This window comes from Tiliqua scincoides, chromosome 1, assembly GCF_035046505.1.
Source record: "Tiliqua scincoides isolate rTilSci1 chromosome 1, rTilSci1.hap2, whole genome shotgun sequence".
Classification (NCBI taxonomy): domain Eukaryota; kingdom Metazoa; phylum Chordata; class Lepidosauria; order Squamata; family Scincidae; genus Tiliqua; species Tiliqua scincoides.
The window spans coordinates 97,611,501-97,632,440 of record NC_089821.1 but is presented as its reverse complement, the minus strand read 5'-3'; the positions used below and the strand labels follow the sequence as shown (position 1 = coordinate 97,632,440).

General features: G+C 44.5%; 2 pseudogenes; one reads left to right on the top strand and one right to left on the bottom strand.

Moving 5' to 3' along the window:
• The first annotated feature begins 1,152 nt into the window (after positions 1–1,152).
• On the top strand, positions 1,153–1,272 carry LOC136637321 (5S ribosomal RNA; annotated as a pseudogene).
• Positions 1,273–10,410: 9,138 nt separating this feature from the next.
• Positions 10,411–10,527, bottom strand: LOC136637636 (5S ribosomal RNA; annotated as a pseudogene).
• Between the last annotated feature and the right edge of the window lie 10,413 nt (positions 10,528–20,940).

The following is a 20,940-nucleotide window of genomic DNA, read 5'->3' as shown; positions in this document are numbered from 1 at the left end:
CACCATAACGTTTAGGAATCCTACGACACTGCTATTTGGCAATTAGCTGCAAGTGGAATTAAAACAGAGGTTCCACCCTGCATTTAATATAGCACTGTATTGAACACAAAGTCTTTCCCCATGGCCAAGCGCCTTCTGTAACAACTACTGGGTGCGCTGGAGCTAGCCCAGTGCCAGCTGGCACTGGACAATTGTTGGTGGAACACTGGCGCTCCACCACTCTGTGGTCACCCAAACTGCCAAGTGATGGAGATGTAGGGGCATGGGGGGAGGCTAGGAGGAGGCGTTCCAGGGCAGGGGGAGACAGGGGGAGGGAAGGGAGGAGGCATGCCAGGGGAGAGAGCAGGGAAGGAGGGGGGCGCCCAAGGGCTTCGGCAGAATCAAGTAGCCCCACTGCGGGGCTACTTCCCTTCCCCGAAGAGCTGGTGGTGGCAGCCCTGTTGTGGTTAGGATGCCGCGGCAGCCATTTCGGCACCATGGCAGTCCTGGCAAAACAGGCAGCTCAGGATTGGGCTGCCTGTGAGTAACTGCCCCTTGAATAGTATCTCTGTGATCTGCTCATGTCAAGTTTTGTTCCTCCAGCAGGGAGTCTTCAGTTATCGATGTTGCCTTTTTTTTCTTTTTTTTTTTCTTTTTGATAGCAAAATGCTGAAAGCTGACAATTTGGAACCAACATCATCTGGAGGCTCCATAAAAAGGAAGTGAATAAAGAATGGCAATTCCTGAAAATAGAGTTCATGTGAAAGCACCTATGAACACTGATTTTTTTTTCGCATTTCCACCACTCTCTTCTGTTCTGCACTTCCAGCGCAAAATCATTTATTCCTCCAGAGAAGAAGCAATCAGAACAAAAACTCACAAGAGAATTTACAGAAAAGACCCCCACACTCCAAATAGGAATGAGCACAAATAGAAAATATTCTGTTCATGGATTGTTTCTGGATTTGGATGCAGTACTCGCACCCAGAGGCCCTGGGGGAAACTGACAGTGGGCGAGTTCCCCCACCATTTCCATTGACCAACAGAAGCATAGTAGCAACCATTTCCATGCCATGATCCCAATACAAACAAAGTGGGGACACGCTGCTGCGTTCGCCTTCCTCCCAGAACCTGACCTGCCCATACTGGCCCCCACCCACCCCCTTTCCCCTACCTCATAGCGACTGTTACCCTGCACATGCCCGATCTCGTCTGATCTTGGAAGCTAAGCAAGGTCAGGCCTGGTTAGTACTTGGATGGGAGACCGCCTGGGAATACCGGGTGCTGTAGGCTTATACCATAGTCTTTCGAGACTGAAGGTTGCCAACCAGCCAATAGAAGCATATCATGGCGATCCTGTGATGGTGTAGGTTCCTCTGGGCAACACTGTCACTTGTAAATAGGGATGCCAATACAGCAGTGGCATTGTCAATCAGCCAATTCATGTCACTGCTACCACCAGTCCTGGAAGTTTCAGGAGTTAGCCTGGCTGCATAAACTTCCTTGTGGACCTCACCAACCTCTGGCCCTGTTTGATGTTATTTCCACAGGTACTCTTCCACAAAGGCTGCATCAGAAGCAGCCACTGCCTTTTAGTTTCGGCCTCTCTGTGTTGCGCCTTCACGATTTACGAATGCTTACGAGTCTGGTGTCTCTGTAGGGTTGTACTCCAGCATCACTTTTTGGACTCCATCATTTTTCCATATTCCTGACACATCAAAGTGTACCAGAAAGCCCAGAAAATGTCCTTTTGCTAAACAAAGGTGTTGTTGGATGGGGGGGCGGGGGGGCAGCAAAAGCCAACTCCAAAAAAGTCAGCTGGAAGTTGCGAGACCTGTCCCCCGACATTACAATATGCAAATAGGGTAGCATTGTGCCACACAATAGGAACTGATGAGATTTACACCATCGGTGAAAACACATCGTTGGGGATAATGTCTGAAATTAGCAAAGATGGCTGTGCCAAGAAGACTGGCAGGAGCTGCTGTCCCAGTAGGAACAGCTGTCCTGAGTCATCATCTCGGCGCAGACTTGACAAGAAGGGGAGAGTTCCCTCTATCAGGCCATCCAGTGCCCTCTGAATAGCAGTATCAGCTGGGCTGTCACCAAGAACACCTCCCCAAGGAAGGCTGGGACCTTTGTTTTTCCCTTGCATTGTTTGATGTACCCATTCAGTCGTTAAATAAATCTGTTGTGTTGCAAGTCTGCGCGGTGCTGATATGAGAGACAGCTGATAATACTGTTTGTGCGGGTGAAAGGTTTATACAGCCGCCATTTGACTGGGGAGCGAAAGTTAAACATGGACGCAACAGTTTGGTAAATAAACAGGATGGTCCCCGGTTTCTCCTCTTTAAAGCCTGGGAGTTAGGAAGTTAAGTGCTGGTAATATTTCTATTATCTGCTTGTAAGAGACTGTGCAAGTCTAGCTACATCCTCCACAAATACACAGAGGTTGCTTGCCTGAGACTGCGCTTTGGTCCATCTGCAGGAGAAACGGGACAGGCAGTTGCCCTTGACAGCACTTGCACCTCTCAGAGGAGCTGCCATGTGGTGCTAAAAATAAAGTTGTGGGCTGTTGTGCAGCAAGGCATTCTGGGGTACTACTCAGAAGTCACAAGGTATTCTGGGGCGCTACCCTGCTGTACCAGGAATACTCTTTGTTGGGGGCGGCGAATTCACAATGAAAAAATTAGCTATCCCCAGTTAGGGGTCTAGTTCCCGTGTGTGGACGTGGGAATTGATTTCCCATCATCAATTCAATTGATTTCACATCATCATATGTCTCCTCCACTTGAGGAGTGACAACTGACTTTGGGAACAGACATTATTGAAAAGCATGACATACGAGTCGGTGAGAAGTGATATGAAACTTTGCACTGTAGAGTGTGATCCATAACAGCTCATTCACCCATCAAAGTCATCACTTAATGCTGCTCTAGAACGCTAATTTCAAACTTGCTCATTGGATTCCTTTGAAATGCCCATGAGAAGAATCAGTCACCGTTTTTAAAAGATATTTTCCATCGCTTGCTTATTTCGAAAGGGGATTGGTGCTGGTTTAAAGATCTCTCAGAAGTTATAGAAACGCCATAGACCAGCACATTCTAGTATCCCGGGGAAAAGAAGAACTCATTTAAATTAAGAGCTTTGCTCAAAGCAGAATTCAAACACACCAGATTGATCTGATGGTTTCAAACAGTTTTTCAATAGCAGTTACCCATGCTGTCCTGCTGAGTTCAAAAGATGGTCTTATCTTATTGGGAACAGGGGCTGTTAAAACTGCCATCATACTAGATGGGTTTCTCTAAAAACTCCTGTCTCCTATGGAAACTTTGCTACACAACTGACCTGCTCAGGAAAAGCAACTCACAGATTCAAATAGCATCCGTTTGCTAATGAAGTCAATCAGAATTAAAATACTGACCTTCACCGTCACTGAAAGAGGCTGCTAGTGTTTCACAAAACAGATAGAATTCAGTAAGTTTGATCAGGATGACAGATTATTGATTATTTTGGATCATTCCATTTCCTGTAAAAACCGCACAGGTTGTTCTGTACACAGTTTCCTGAGAGTAAGCCCCACTGAACCCAATGGGATTTACTTCTGAGTAGGCGTACATAGGCTCGTGCTGTAAAAAGCTCCAGAGGTTAAATTCAAATTCTAGAGATGTCTTGATGTTTCTGATTTAGAAAGTCACTGATGGAATTCTGCTTCTGGGTCCCATGTCAGTTTGACTCCTGATCCAGAAACGGATCACGGAGTCATGGAGCCTCATTTGGTGGGGGGGCAGTTGCAGCACCCTTTCAAAGCCTGTGCAAGAGAGGGCTTGGATCCAATCATGGCACTGTCTGATCAAAACTGAGTTCTTGATGTAATCCTGCACAGCCTCTTCTTGCTGTCTTGCCCTGCAGCTCTGAAGTCTGGCCCTGTTCATGCTGCTGCCTCACAGGGTTGGTGTGAAGACACAATGGTTGGTTGGCAACCTTCAGTCTCGAAAGACTATGGTATAAGCCTACAGCACCAGACGGTCTCCCATCCAAGTACTAACCAGGCCTGACCCTGCTTAGCTTCCGAGATCAGACGAGATCGGGCATGTGCAGGGTAACAGTTGCTATGAGGTAGGGGAAAGGGGGTGGGTGGGGGCCAGTATGGGCAGGTCAGGTTCTGGGAGGAAGGCGAACGCAGCAGTTTGTCCCCACTTTGTTTGTATTGGGATCATGGCATGGAAATGGTTGAGGACCACTGATCTAGACCAGCTCATTTCTGGAGGGTACTAGTAAAGGTGCTACTGGAGGCAAAGTAGAACTGATATGTCACATCACATTTATGAAGACATCTAAGGGCTGGTTCAGATGATACTCAAAACCAATCCTCTTAAGCCATTTTTTGTCCAACGTTGCATATATGCAATAAGGAACAAATGTGTACATCTGGGGGCTGGGCATTAATGGGTTAAACATGTGTGGGAGGAACAGGGGTGCGTACAGCTCCCTCTCCCATCCACTGATCCATCACAGGGGGGTTTCAACCACCTTGCAATACAGGGACACTGTTTTAAAGTAGCATTTAAACCATGCATTGAATGGCGGTCCAGCTGACACACGTACTCATGCTCACCATTACCCGCTGACACACCAGGGCAAGACTGCGCATCCATGCTTCTCCCCCATGTGTTTAATGGTATTGTCAAAACTAGTGCTCAGCTGTTGCTATTTTTCTCTCAAGAACCACTTTTGTTCTAGCTTCCTTAACTTTCCAGATATTTCAGTGACGTTTTGTTAGAATGCTACCTAGATGTGTGTTTTACATAATTAGATTTCACTGTGTTTAGCTGTAACCCAAGTACCCAGTTTATATGAATAAAACTGTTAAGTAGACGACACATGATTATTAGGCTTAATATCAATTGTCCCTCATTAATGTTGCAGAGAAGCGATTAGCATTTTGAGGCAAACAAGGTGTACTTAGTTAGTGGAACATGACCCTGCTGTCATTAAATTATATCTATGATTAATGATCTCCTGTAGCATAGAGCTGAAAGTTTGAGCAATAATGAATAGATTATCAAGTAGACACAGGAAAAAAGATAGACCCTGAGGGTTAGAACCACAGCTGTTGCTGCACCAAGTGGATTTCAGATTAGAGAAGGCATGCTCTCTACAAGCCTGCCATTGAGGAATCCAAGGACTTTTACCTTTAGATAAGCAGCTAAGGTTTTTTAGTGGCTGCCCCAAAGGCGAGGTACCTGGGCTGTAGTGGGGTGTTGTACATGTCTTATAGCCCAAGGGCTAATTCTGCTGTCTTTCCACAGTAGCTGCAGCTTAAGGAAGAGGCTTCTCTGAGTGCGTCTCGTGCCATGATCTCCCAACAGTTGAGGAGAAAAGGAAGGATCTTGAATTACTATTACAAATTACACTTTATATCCTGCTCTTCCTACCCAGAGCTCAGAGCAGCTGCCATGTGGTTCCAGCAGTGGCGTGGCAAGCCCATGGCAAGCACTGAAACTGTGCCTCTGTTCAAACCAAAAAAGGGTGATTCTATGGTGGAAAGCCAGCCCTGTTCATCCTACCAAGTGAATTTATTCAGCAGGCTGTGCAAAGAAGGTGTGATCATGGGGTGGGAAACCAGTCTTGTCCCATGTAGTGAATTTATTCAGCAGGTTTTCTTGGGTGAGGAAAGTTGCTGGCTATGATTTAAATCAGCACCCTGGACAGTACCGCAAAAATGATTTCCTTTCCTACGACCATTGCGCATTTGCAATACCTCTGTTTCAGGTATACGGAAACACCTTGAATTTTTTCTGCAGGCATTTACCTCTTTTTGGAGGACCCCTAAAACTGGTGCAAAAATGTACCATTGGCTGCGATGTGGAAACAAACCTTTAGTAGAATATGGGTAAGTCCATGCCCAGTGCTCCCCTTCAAGTGATACCCAGGGCAGATGTTCCCACTTGCCACACCGTAGATACACCACTGGCTCCCAGATAGTCTCCCATCCAAGAAGCACACAAGACCAGATCTCTGTAGCTCCAGCAGTAAAATTATGTAAAATGCCTTCAGACTACAATATTCTGGCTTAAACCCCTGGCTTACCTTATGTGCCTCGGTAGCTGGGCATGGAAATAAAATCCACTAGCACAAATATCTCCTCTTCTTTGGTCAGAGGAGAACAAAGGAAAGAGGAAACCAAATGAAAAGAACCACATTGTTACCCATTCCGGCCTGCTGACATAGACAGTACGGCTTAAAGCTAAAACCAGTACCAAGACCTATTTGTTCTTTAAAGCTTATTAGAAAAGGGAACCATCATCAATTTGAACTAGACTTAGATAGTCTGGACCGATGGGCTCGAGACAGACAATGCAATATTTATTTTTAAAATGATGCATTTTGTTGCCAAATTTTATTCTTCTTTGGAAAGGATTTTTTTTTAAATAATTTGGTATGTTTATTTATGGCACTGTTCACTAGAAATCCATCATTACCTTAGCAGCTGTCACACCAAATGGTACAGCATGTGTGCTTTTCAAAGAGATACAGAGCACACTACCATCCTACAGGACAGCATAGCCAAAATGCCATAGGAAGCTGGGAGCAAAATACTGTCTAGGTTTGGTTTTTTCCAGGGTTGTTTTTTTCTTTTAAAGGAACGTTAAGCAATTACTTTTTTCTGTCTAATTTTTCTGCTCAGTACTTTAATAAATATGAGAATGAATACAGAACATTTTTTGCCTGGAGTTTGTTTGTTTTAATTCTCCCACTCCAGATTAATGGACTCCACAAAATTTAGACAGAATGACCTAGAGGATGTTCTTGAGAGCTCATAGTGGGACATAGCAAAAGAAGCATTGCTTACAGTATGCAGGGTCTCATAAGTTCAAACTAACATCTTGAATTGTGCCCAAGTGCTGCAACATGCTGTAAATAACTTCAGAAACAGGGCATTTTATTCTGTGAACAAAAGTTTGTCCATTTTGATATTGAAGATTCTGAAAGTTTCTCAACTTGCTTCTCATCAGTTAGAGCTGCAAGTTTTGATAGGTCTATCAACTACGACTTCAGTTGATTAACTGAGGAGATGAATTGATGGTTAATTTTAATTAAAGGAGCAAACAGTAACCAGTTGTTGAACCAGTAGCCAGAGCTATAGGACCTTTCAGATGCCTACTGTCAATGGTTTCTGCTACAGCTGATCCTAAAGGTGTGTTCCTTTTGGTGGCCACCATCTCCGTTTCCCACAATGTCCCAGCTGTTCTGTCCACACAAGGCATTGTAGGAAAAATGGACGCCACCATGAAAATATAACTTAGGTTGGTACAAAATGTTAGACTATAACTGTGCTACTACAGTGTTGCTTGTGCTGCAACAGACTTATGGCCTAATCCTATCCAATTTTCCAATTGGTGCAGCCGTGCCAATGGGGCATGTGCCATGTCCTGTGATGGGGAGACAGTCACAAAGGCTTCCTCAAGGTATGGGAACATTTTTTCCTTTACATCAGGGCTGCATTTCTGCTGCACCGGTGCTGGAAAGTTGGATAGGATTGGGCTCTTAGGCTGCAATCCTAACCACACTTTCCTGAGAGTAAGTAAGCCCCATTGAACAAAATAGGACTTACTTCTTGTAGACCTGGTTATGATTGTGCCCTTACATGGCTATTCCTCTGATGGTTGGCAGCATTCCCCTGGCTCCAGGAAAAGCACTAGACAAAAATATTGTTTAAAAGAAGAACCTAAAGCAATATCAGAAATGGCACCATGTCACCTAGGCCCAGCCCAGGTGGCCTGGAATTCCCCAGGAGCAGGGGTCTCCTCAAGGGTAGGGGCCTCCTCAGGAGCAAGACCTAAGCACTGTCAGGACTGGGGTCCCAGACAAGACACCTCCCTGGGAGTAAGACCTAGTGCCTCCTGGGAGCAGCCAGCAGACACGTGGGCAGAAGGGGTGGGACTGGCCGAGCCCAAGGTTGGCTTCATAAGGAGGCTGGACAGCCTAGGGAGAGGTCACTCCTCTCCAGTTGGGGGGAGAATTGAAGGGAAGGCCAGAGTGGGTAGCCAGCCTGGCTTTACTCAGCCGACACAGGCCGCAAAGGAAACTTTGTTTACCTCAGCCCTGGAGAGAAGGGCCGGGGGCTGGGGCTCCCTGATCCTAGGGGCCCGGGAGTGAGACCGGAGAGGCAAGGTGGAAGCATCCAGGACCCTGTATTGACTACCCCCATTGGAGGCCAGCTGGTCAAGGGGCAAGACTGGAGGTACAAGGGACCCTCCTAAGGACAGCTAAGCTGACCCCCGACAACAGCTCCGCAGCCCTCGGGAACCCATACCCCTTTCCGACAGCCACCAGTTAGGGAGTGTTGCTGGAAACCTCAAGGGGTCGAGAAGGAGGGGGGAACAAGCCTATCGTGCGCTGACGCCACGAGTCTGTGTAAAACGAAGGGGCCTGTGATGTAACAGGCCCCATGAATGTCAAGAGTTTGATGTGAGTAAACCGTCTGTGCAAAACAGATGTGTCTGCCTCCCGTCCTTTTTGCCGACGACCAACTCGCATTGACAGGGTAAGCCCCCCACGCTCGGTCACCCCCAAAGGGGCGGGGTGTCTGCCCGCCATGGACATCACATACCAGCACCTGCTGGGATGCTGGGCCTCTGACAGTTGCCCAAGGATGCCTCACATTGACACCAAACATGGTCGCTCCAAGTCCCCTGCTATCTGCTTTTCTTGGCTCATTTGTATATACTGTGTATAAATATTTTAAAAAGCAATGGGCCTACTATGAATGCAGAGTGACTCTGTGCATGCTTATGTGGTAGTAGGTTCCACTGTGTTCAGTGGAGCTTATTCACAGGTAAGTAGGCCTAAGAGTGCAGCTTTTACAATAAGTGTTTTAATACTTGTGCTGATTCTACCGTGTTACTGCAGTAAGATGTGAAAAACTAAAGTATTAGTTCTATTCTATTCTTCCCACAAAGAGTGGTTGCTTTTTATTATTCAGATGTAAATTCTCATTCCTACTTCATTCAGTATCTCCAAACAGCACTTAGAGTGGGTTTAGCCATATGCTAATTGGTTTAAATTTAATAGACTAGTCAATTAATCGGTTAAAAGGCAGATGATTCATCAATGGAAAGTTCTTTAACAAGTTGCTGGCCCTGACTATTAAGGCAAATGAATAGTCAGAGTTAAGGTAATGAACCCACTGCACGTCTATCATTATACTTAGCAGATTTGCAAATATCCCCAATGTCTGCATGTACCTGTGGGTACACATAATGGGTATCATTCAAACTGGATCAAACAGTTGACTAGGAAAAAATGAAAGAGAAAATAGTTCAAGGGCTATTTCTAGCACTCTCGGAACACAATCAGAAGATGCCAAACCCTATGACTACTATGGCTACAGTTTAAACCAGGGTGTCAAACTTGTTTCATATAGTGGGCCAAAGTTAGCATCCATGGTGCCTGCTAAGGGCTGGGAGTGATGTCATTAAGCAGGTGATGACCAGAAATAAGCCCTTTGTTCTCACCTAGGAACTCATTAGCTGCAAATGACAGAAGAGAAAAAATATGCAGATCGTTATCATACTTTCAAGTTATAGAACAGCCCAATTATCATGTGGGCCACCCTTTCAGCAAAGCTGCTTCTGCCCAGCAGTGTTCCCTCTAACATTTTCCCTACCATGAGGAGCAGTTAACAACTTGAGCAGTACATAACCATTGTCATCTTAACATGGCAATGGTCAGTCTGATCTCTAGGCAATAATGAGATATTGTTCCTACATCACAACTACAGTGGCCATGTGGCATGTTTATGTAGCATTGTATTTAAACACACCACATTTCATGAACATTTGGCCCCACTATTCTAAGTTGACTAAACCATCTAGTGAATACTATGTATTCTGCTAAAATGGCAATAGAAACTCTGAAAACACAGATTTACAGCACAAACCTATGCATGGCTACTCAAAAGTAAATTCAATTGCATTCATGGAGACTTACTCCTAAGAAAGTGAAGGCTTAGACCCGAACCCTATCCAACTTTCCAGTGCTGATGCGGATGTGCCAATGGGGTGTGTACAGTATCCTGTGGTGGTGGTGGGCAACCATGGAGGCCTCCTCAAGGCAAGAGAATGCTTGTCCCCTTAGTTCAGGGCTGCATCAGCACTGGAAAGTTAGTTAGGACTGGCCTGTCAGCCATTGTGATCGGGCAAAATACGGTGCTCCTATGGAATAACTGCATATGGGGGGACTGCCTTCCCTAAATGGCAATATATCGCTATTGTGTACTCCAAGATCACCTTGTACAAGTCAAGTTCTGGTTTTGATGGGCTAATAAATGTGGTGGCCCAACTGAACACGCATTGGACTCTTTCCAAAGTTGCATGTAGATCTCAGAATGGTTGGCGACCTTCAGTCTCGAAAGACTATGGTATAAGCCTACAGCATCCGGTATTCCCAGGCGGTCTCCCATCCAAGTACTAACCAGGCCTGACCCTGCTTAGCTTCCGAGATCAGATGAGATCAGGCCTGTGCAGGGTAACAGTTGCAAATATGGTGCAACTTCAATCCGCCAGACTTAGATGTAATGACAGCTTTTACCTGACCAGCTTCAAATAACTCTTTGCCCATCTAGGGTGCTTTGGAAGCTATACTTCAGATCTGAAAAGCTGTCCTTAGAGCTATTAAAACTAAATACAAGAAAAGAGTGCAATCAACAAGTTAGATAAAGCAACTACCAGTTTTCAGGGCTCTGATAAAGGCTATTCAGTTGGCCTCTCTCCTTTCTGTTTTCATTTAAAAAAGAAAACTACTCTGTAGTTGTTTACGTGCGCACACACACACACACAGTGTTACCTCTCCATTATGGCAGGATTCAATAGCACTTCTTATCATAAACAACTCTAACCATCAGAGAACCTCTGATAAGCACAGTCACATGTTTTCTTTTTTAATGTCGTAAATATAATATGTGATTGTGGATTCGCAATAATATTAAGAAAAGCAGGCAAATATATGGAAATTCTTAAATAAACAACTTGCTATTCAAATTATGTTACAAGCTGCCTCAGACTTTTTTTTTTTTTGAAGACAGCACAGAAATGTAGGAATCATTCATTTGATCAATATTGTTATTACCACCACCACCCTATTAAACCCAGAGGAGACCTTTGGAACTGCCCTCCCTGAAAGATGCAGTGCGTACTCCATTGGCACATTGGCAGGGTTTTGTTTTTTTTAAAGATAGCATTGTGCTGTCAGTTCCTACCCCCACTCATGCCAAACATAGCCCATCAGCTGTACTTAGTGACTCATCAGGGACCTGCTAAATTTCCTATGTTTTCCTGTCTCCCTGAGAAGGCAAAAAGAGGGCTGGTTGATTCTCTCATGGACCACCATACATGGCTGGCAGATGGTCTGCAGTCTCAAGTGGAGGTCACAAGGAGAATGGGTCTATTCTCTTCTTCCTGTCTTGGCCTGACATATCATTTCAGAGGCTGCTTTTAAAACTGGTGCCGCCCTACTCCAAAGCAACAAAGGAAGACGTTTAATTTGGAAGCCACAGTAAAGTTTTCAATCTTCAACTATGCCAAAAAGATAAACAAAAAAAGATTTTTTAATTAACTGCAGAGGACAAGCTTGCTTTACTGGCGTATTTATTTCATTTTATTGCTCATTTCTTCCAGCGTACCTCAATTACAGGCTGGGTTGCAGCTTCTGGATGATTGCCCTGATCTACAATTTCTCTTTTGACTTTTAAAAAAGTATTAAACATACAGCATTTTTCATTAAACACAGAGAAACTTTTAGCTCCTGATCACGCTACCTAGGGCCAATCTACATGTGATGCTAAACCCAAAATTAAAGTCTGCTGTGGTCTTAATTGATCTAGAGCAGTATGTATGTATTGTATGTATTGGCAACCTTCAGTCTCGAAAGACTATGGTATCGCGCTCTGAAAGGTGGTTCTGGCACAGCGTCTAGTGTGGCTGAAAAGGCCAATCCGGGAGTGACAATCCCTTCCACACCGGGAGCAAGTGCAGTCTGTCCCTGGTCTGTCTCCCTGGCTATGGGCTTTCCTTCTTTGCCTCTTAGCCTCAGACTGTTGGCAAAGTGTCTCTTCAAACTGGGAAAGGCCATGCTGCACAGCCTGCCTCCAAGCGGGCCGCTCAGAGGCCAGGGTTTCCCACTTGTTGAGGTCCATCCCTAAGGCCTTCAGATCCCTCTTGCAGATGTCCTTGTATCGCAGCTGTGGTCTACCTGTAGGGCGCTTTCCTTGCACGAGTTCTCCATAGAGGAGATCCTTTGGGATCCGGCCATCATCCATTCTCACGACATGACCAAGCCAACGCAGGCGTCTCTGTTTCAGCAGTGAATACATGCTAGGGATTCCAGCACGTTCCAGGACTGTGTTGTTTGGAACTTTGTCCTGCCAGGTGATGCCGACGATGCGTCGGAGGCAGCGCATGTGGAAAGCACTCAGTTTCCTCTCCTGTTGTGAGAGGAGAGTCCATGACTCGCTGCAGTACAGAAGTGTACTCAGGACGCAAGCTCTGTAGACCTGGATCTTGGTATGTGAGCAGTGGTCCTCACACATTTAGCACCGGGACCCACTTCTTAGAAAGAGAATCTGTCAAGGCCCACCAGAAGTGATGTCATGACCGGAAGTGACATCATCAAGCAGGAAAATTTTTTAACAATCCTAGAATGCAATCCTACCCACACTTATCCAGGAATAAGTCTCATTTACTAGCATTGTTAAAAGAATATACATAGTACCTTGTTAAAAGTAAAGGTCTGTAACATTTCCCCAAATGCAGTCACATACCATGGGAGCATCAGCTCAAATCTATTAAAAATAAAACCTTGAAATGAATGGGTACCCACCTGAAATTGGCTCACAACCCACCTAGTGGGTCCCGACCCACAGTTTGAGACACACTGATCTTGCGGTCCTAATGGAATCTAATAATCCAGCAAACTACTTTGTTTCAGTTTGGCCTATACTGTCTGACCAGCCGCCCAACTTGTGTAAAGGTCTCCACTGATATACTGCCTCTGCATAGAGTCAAGGCATGGAACACCCCAGCATCCCCAAATCATGCAGTTAAAATACTGCTTTAACCATTTCTGCCCAGCCCACAGGTGTACACTTTTAATCCCTGTTGCATATATGCAACGTTGGGCAGAAATGGCTTAAAACTCATGTAGTTAGGGGCCATTGGGATGTTTCTTTCCATCCCCAAAAATCCATGTGGGAAGGAAACTGTGCTGGAGGAGCAGAGCGGGGTGCACACATGCTCCTCTTCACACAATTATGCAAACTGGACCATTGTTAAAAAAAAACAGCCTGTCAGTCCTAATGATGAGCTTAGCATCACACATAGCGTCGCTCTTATGGATATCACTGGGGATTGGTTATTAGACCGGTCCTGTATCAACTTGCCTGCTACTATTTGGAGACTGTATGTGCCGTTAGCCTACTAATGTAGCACATTTGTATCCTGGAGAAAGAACAGGATTCAAATGAGATGACAGATCTAAAGGTTGTAGGCAGTATGTTACACTGGCATTCAGTCTGCTGCTGAAATTTGGTTTGCTAAGCTAACACATTTCAGGTACATGTGACTGCTTCATATTCAATTCCCCATATACTAATGCACATACACAGAGGCTCCAATGCATGTGCGAGGTTCAAGTTGGTCAAGAGCTACCTAGGTCTCTTCCATGACTCTGGAATGATCTACATGGACCATTAAGGATTCTGATTGTGCATGCTGCCAGTGCTGGAATCACATTGCTGGGGCCCCTGGGGAAAAACTTTACCCTTGGCTTCATATGATGGCCCCCCCCCCGCACCTTTTGATTGTGCACTTCCAATGTCAATGGTACCAAAGGTAAAAGATTGATGAGTCAGATGGGCTCTCTGATTCTCACCCAGTGCCCAACCTGGCCAACCTGTGTATCTTGTTTACATGATACTATCTTCATCATGGCTGAAGATAGTAAGTCAATGAGATTGTTTTTGTTTTCGTGGAGCTCTGTGCACACAATGGAGCTCAGTGGGTCAGCATGACATATACAGTGACAATCCTGAAAAATGAAATCCAGTCCTGTTCATCTTGCCCTTTAAAAGCTATAATTAAACATGGAGGTTTTTTGTTGTTTTTTTTAAAACAACTTGACTCATCCTAGCTTTAAATTGCTTCCATCTTCCAGCACCTCTTGTTTCACATGGGGGTTATATTTTTGAAAAGCAGTGCATGTATCAAAAATGTGTATACTACATTTTTTAAATCGCACTTGACCATGTTATTCCAAAAAAATTTGTGTTCATAATTTGTGTTTTGGTATTAATTGCACATTCTTCCAAAAATGTATAATAGCCCTGTTCCCCACAAGTCCATAGCATGCAGCCACACCAATGAAGGCTGTACTGCTAGCTATAGTTAGGGGCAGGCAACCAGACAGCCAGGAAGAAGTAAATAAAAGTATCTTTTACTTAACTCCTGGTAGGCTGTCTGATTACCAGTTATTTTGCTGGCATAAATCTGAGAAGAGAAAGAGGGTCTGGACAGGCACAGAAAAGGAGGATTGAACCAGGTGAACATGACTGCCACACAGATCCTCCTCCTGCCATCTTTGAACCACCACCACCCCAGTTTGGCCCACGCCCTGCCCTGAACTGCCCATAAAATGTCCCCTCCACCACCTTACAGAGAAGCATCTGTTCTGGCATTTTCTATAGTGGCTCCATTACCTGAAACAGCGGCACAAATTTTGTGTCGCCACAAGGTCACTGTTGGCTGCAGATTGCTAGGTCTGCTTCTATAACTAGTCCATAAGATTGGGCTGTAAATCAAACAAGTGTCAAATAAGATGCCCTTGTACCTCACGTTCAGTATACTCTTCCTCGGGAGTTATTGAGAATGATGAGCTACTTTTGCCCTTTGTCAGAAATAACTTGAGCAATGGTTACCTTCTTATTTTATCGGGTAAAATGAATGCAACCTGCATTCATTTCCCTGCAAGCACAACACACTTTTTGCAGTCCTGTCTTGCAGAGACCTAACCTGCACTATGTATGACTTAAGCAGGCCTTATGCTTCTTCTCTACTATACTAAGCCATGATATGAATCCACCGTAAGATCCTATTTTACTCACAGTTCCCCAGGCTGGACTTTGAAAGATGCATCTACTCCCCTTGCTTCTACTAATTCACAATTAATTGCACAAGCACTTGCACTTGTGTAGGTAAAACATCATGGCTGTGATCCAAACTGGCATGGTAGCTTTTAAACTTTCTCCCCTTCAAACAGCACGCCCGAGCATCGCCCTGAAAAAGCCCTCTAAGTATGAAGGCTGGCCACTGTAAGGCGTTTTGCCCTATGCGTGAACAGAAGCCTGGAGCAATCCTGAAATTTGGACTCTCCATGTGTCAGAAGCAATGGTACATATTGATTCAGTACAGATTGCAGTCAAACACCAAGGTCCACAATTGGGTGGTGGAACTCAAGAAAATGTGTTATCAAGCAGATAATGGATCATTCTGTCATGAAACTGAAACAATGACAATTTAGGGGAAAAGAAGTAGGAAAACAAGGAGTTGCACACAGCTGAACCCTAGGCCAGAGTTTCTTAGACTGTGGGTCTGGACCCACAAGGAGGTTCATGAGCCAATTTCAGGTGGGAAACATTCATATCAATGTAATTTTATTTTGACTATATTAGACTTGGTGCTACCATGGTATGTGACTGCATTTGGGGAAATGTTACAAATTTGTACTTTGAACAGACAACTATGGCTATGCTTTGAACAATGGTAGCCAAGGGAGCTTATTTCCAGATAAGCGTGGATAGGCCTTCAGCCTTTGGGATGTTTTGGGAATTTGATTTAGTCATATGGGTGTGTGTGAAAAGTTTTCCTGCTTGATAATGTCATTTCTGGCTGTGACATCACTTCCAGGTTAATGACATCACTTCCAGTAGGTCCAAACATATTGACCTTTCTAAAAAATGGGTCCCGCTGCTTGAAAGTTTGAGAAGCACTGGTATAGGCTATTAACTTGTAGGAAACATAGCAAAATAACATGTGTGTGTTTGTATGTACATGCAAATGTACATGCACACGTGTGTGGATTTAATTCCTTTATACGTTTTCTTGACTTGTTGGAATTGGATGGGACACAACCTTAATTCTTAAAAAAGAAAATGCTTGATACGAACTCGGTAGAAGAGATCCATTGTACTAAGCAATACTGATAATAGTCACAGAAAGATTTGAGGAAGGTTGCATTGAGGGAGGAGGAGATGAAAAGCTGTTTCTTTGGAATAATAGGCTTTAAATTGGAGGCCTATACTTAAAACACACAAGAAATAAAAAAGGGTCAAAACTGAGAAAATTGCACAAGTCTTATATTACTCTAAAAGACAATCATTTCCTTCTTTTTTTCCCCCCAATCCAGAAATGACTGCTTTTTTAAGATAGGTCTTGACAATAGATGTCATCATTTACAGCCCATTGCTCAATAAAAGAGTGGTCACGAATTGCAAGATTTTATGCAACTTAAATGTTTCCAGGAGTGGTCTATGAAATACCACTATTTCAGGACACTGGACTTGCTTTGAATGGAAACATTTTACCTTTAACCTAAGAATACCATGAAGATGACCTTTGCGGATGAGGCTGTGGATTTGGACCTGTGTCTTTATTTTTGTGGCTAATTTGCTTAAAATTAATTATATTACTGCTGACTTTGCAAATGCCTACTGCTTGGATACTCCATGGTGGAGTCCTCTGTTTAGCTATTTCAACATGCGCAAAATAATTCTGAAAGGCATCCAAGTTGGAACAAATCTTATGCTACCTATCAAAGAATGCAGCTCCAATCATGCTACTTCCAAGGATCTTTCAAACAAAGCCAAAGTGTACCAAAATGACTCATGTTTACAAAATGGGACTCTTGACATATTATCTGACCATGTCATCATGGATCCCAGAGAGGCAAAAAGGTTCCTTTATTTGGACATGTGCAAGCTGATAGACTATTCTTGTTAAGGTGGACCTATGTTCATAACACATGAATAAATAATAATAAACACAGAGTAAGTGGCATCAAAATGTCCTCTACCAAACATGTCACACTTCAAAATAAGAATGCACAGCCAGTTACCTGGGGAAACATCTACCTTCTTCTGGCCCCAGTTCTGCTGTGATGCCATCTTTAACAGGAAAAAGAAGATCTGCAAAATTCAGATTTTTTTAAAAAAAGATCATTTATGTAGCACTTCAAAGTGTTCAAAGTGCTTGACTGTAAGTGATTTTGTCCCAAATCCTAACCAACTTTCTAGTACTGGCATCCTGCTGTTGGGTGGCACTCACGGAGGCCTCCTCAAAGTAAGGGAATGTTTATTCCCTTACCTCGGAGCTGCACGGCCCATACCTTGGTGCTGGAAAGTTGGTTAGGATTGGGCCCTTAATCTGCAAAGTGCTTTGCAAACTCATCACAGTGGTCAGTTGAGCAACTCACTTGCTAAAGGAGCTGAGTGGAGCAGATCATGGACAAATCAGAAAAAGCTCCACTAACTGTCCCGCAGATGCAATGCTGACAGAGAAAAAGGCCTGTTTCGCTACCATCAGGACAAATACATACAAATACAAGGACAAACACCAATACCACCTCCTGTGTTATTTCATAGCAATTTAAGGAGTCAGAAAACTATGAAGAACCTACACAGGAGATGCTCTCCCCAACCTTCAAGTCCAGAAGGAGTCTCACTGCACTGTATTCCTCCTGCCACTTCACGCTTCCCTCTCACTAGGGTTACAAAGATAGAAAAGAACAGCCCCCTCCCCTTGTTACTCAGAGGGGCAATCTCCTCTGGTGGTGGAGATGGATAATATAAATTATATAAGGATGGTTTGTAATTGTTAATATCATTTCATGGATTTGCTGTTTCCTGGATATGGTTTTTTTCTTCTTGGTGGGGGTGGGTGGGGGGAAAGATATCATCAGTTCAAAACACATAGGGCACACACAAAACAATTCAAAAACAATCTGACCCACAGGTGTACACATTTGGCCCCTGCTATGTATATTCAATGTTGGGAAGAAATGGTTTAATCACACCTCACACACTCAATTTTGCAGAACGCGCTTGCGGTGGCAATGAAGCAAAACAACGGGAAGAGATTTTATTGCATGCTCTTTAATTATCCTTAAGAGCGAAGTTCTCTCCATACAACACTTTTTCTAGGCCAATAGGAAAAAAAATGCCCGCACGTACTTCTACAAGAGAACAAGGCTGTCTCGAAATCTAATTTCCCATTTAAATGGCAAAATATTACAAAAGATTCAGTTCAATAATTTGAAAATAAATGGTGAAAAAAAGTTTGACAAATTATTTCAGTTGGATTACAGTACTTCTTTCCTGTTTGCCCCAGTGAAACATTTTCGTTAGAATTAAGGGATAGCTAAACATCGTTTGATCAGATCTGATGTCTACATGTATGAAAGTTAATCCTTCAGTTTATCAGACATTCCAATTACAGTGAACCCTCAATTTAACAGACTCATGAGGGGAAGGTGGGCCCATTAATGCTGAAAGTACTTTAAATTTGACACCCTTTCCCTCAAGCCTCCACAGATGGACAGACAACTTCTTCACTCTGCTATCCAACAAGGAATGTCTCCTTTCCTAGGAGTTCTGGTGGAGAGCAGAATGGCAGCCTAAGGGAACTCTGTAAGTTAGATAAGTGCTGGAAGGGGCTCAAGGCAGGCACACCCTCCTTCCAGGGCTCTGGGGCTCCTGCTTTGCCCTCAGCAAGGGCCATCTAGGAATAGAGTGATTCCTCAATTTCTGGACGAATGTCTCCATTCCTAGAGTGGCCTGATGAAGTAGAGCAGCGTTTCTCAATGTTTATTCCATTTCGTTCCACTTTAAATGATCCACCTATGTACCACCGGAAGTAACTGGTGATGACATCTTCGCCAGTAACTTCTGGCTTGAAAGACTAGATGAGACATGATAAAATACCATTAAGAGGCTCAGAGTGGGCTTTCTAGAGTGTGTGAAAATAATGCTTTGGAGCTCTGCCCGCCAAGCCAAGCCTCCTACTGATGTTTGTTGTGTCACATCACTCCTCTCCCTGGAGGGTAGCAAATGTCCAGGGAGCCCACAAGTACCACCAGACACCATCTCGAGTACCACTGGTGGTACCCGTACCACTGGTTGAGAAATACTGAAGTAGAGAAATCTCTCTATTCTTGAAACACCTGAGCAGATCCCTGGAAAGTAGGTAAGCTTGCTCCAAGCCCTTCCAACACCTTTTTACCTCACATAACTTCTGTAGTGCTGCCAAGGGCCTCTGTAGACATTGAAAAGTTATCTCTGAAGTCCATTGAATTGTGGTCTGTTAAATTGGAGATTCTCCAGAACCCACCAATAGTGGTTAGTCAAAAGAGAGTTCACACCCTATTCACCAATGGGAAAGGTGGGAGGAGCAGATCCCACTGTGGGGGGAGAGGATATTGAGCTGTTGCCTCCAGCAACCTGACACCAACCTACAAAGAGTGTTTTAAAAGAGTATGCTGTTCTATATGAATCTAACTATAGGAGAAATCCATCCTTTCTTGATTGACAAACACCATACAGTGTGATGTTCCCTACAAAGTTTTGCTGTCAAGGTAAAGTTTTGCTGTCACGTTTTGCTCTCTCAGGTAAAACAGACCAAGGTAGATTGAGCCAACATCTTTTACTGTGGCAGTTTTCTGTATGCAGGAAGATTTGAAGTTTCCAATAAGCACTCCCCCTCCTTCTCCAGACACCCTCAGAAAGGTACAAGTGGATTGTATAATTTTTTGTATGTTTGGTTCTAGGAAGCATAGCAGCCGCAACTGAAGACTGGAGAATTTGACCAATGCAAGCAATTGCCTTTTTTTTTTATGTTTCTTAAAAGGTATATATCAAAGTAGATATCTAGCACAGATATTGAACAAGTTACTTGTATTGGCAACCTTCAGTCTCGAAAGACTATGGTATCGCGCTCTGAAAGGTGGTTCTGGCACAGCGTCTAGTGTGGCTGAAAAGGCCAATCCGGGAGTGACAATCCCTTCCACACCGGGAGCAAGTGCAGTCTGTCCCTGGTCTGTCTCCCTGGCTATGGGCCTTCCTTCTTTGCCTCTTAGCCTCAGACTGTTGGCAAAGTGTCTCTTCAAACTGGGAAAGGCCATGCTGCACAGCCTGCCTCCAAGCGGGCCGCTCGGAGGCCAGGGTTTCCCACTTGTTGAGGTCCATCCCTAAGGCCTTCAGATCCCTCTTGCAGATGTCCTTGTATCGCAGCTGTGGTCTACCTGTAGGGCGCTTTCCTTGCACGAGTTCTCCATAGAGGAGATCCTTTGGGATCCGGCCATCATCCATTCTCACGACATGACCAAGCCAACGCAGGCGTCTCTGTTTCAGCAGTGAATACATGCTAGGGATTCCAGCACGTTCCAGGACTGTGTTGCTTGGAACTTTGTCCTGCCAGGTGATGCCGAGGATGCGTCGGAGGCAGCGCATGTGGAAAGCGCTCAGTTTCCTCTCCTGTTGTGGGCGAAGAGTCCATGACTCGCTGCAGTACAGAAGTGTACTCAGGACGCAAGCTCTGTAGACCTGGATCTTGGTATGTTCCGTCAGCTTCTTGTTGGACCAGACTCTCTTTGTGAGTCTGGAAAACGTGGTAGCTGCTTTACCGATGCGCCTGTTTAGCTCGGCATCGAGAGAATGAGTGTCGGAGATCGTTGAGCCAAGGTACACAAAGTCATGGACAACCTCCAGTTCATGCTCAGAGATTGTAATGCAGGGAGGTGAGTCCACATCCTGAACCATGACCTGTGTTTTCTTCAGGCTGATTGTCAGTCCAAAATCTTGGCAGGCCTTGCTAAAACGATCCATGAGCTGCTGGAGATCTTTGGCAGAGTGGG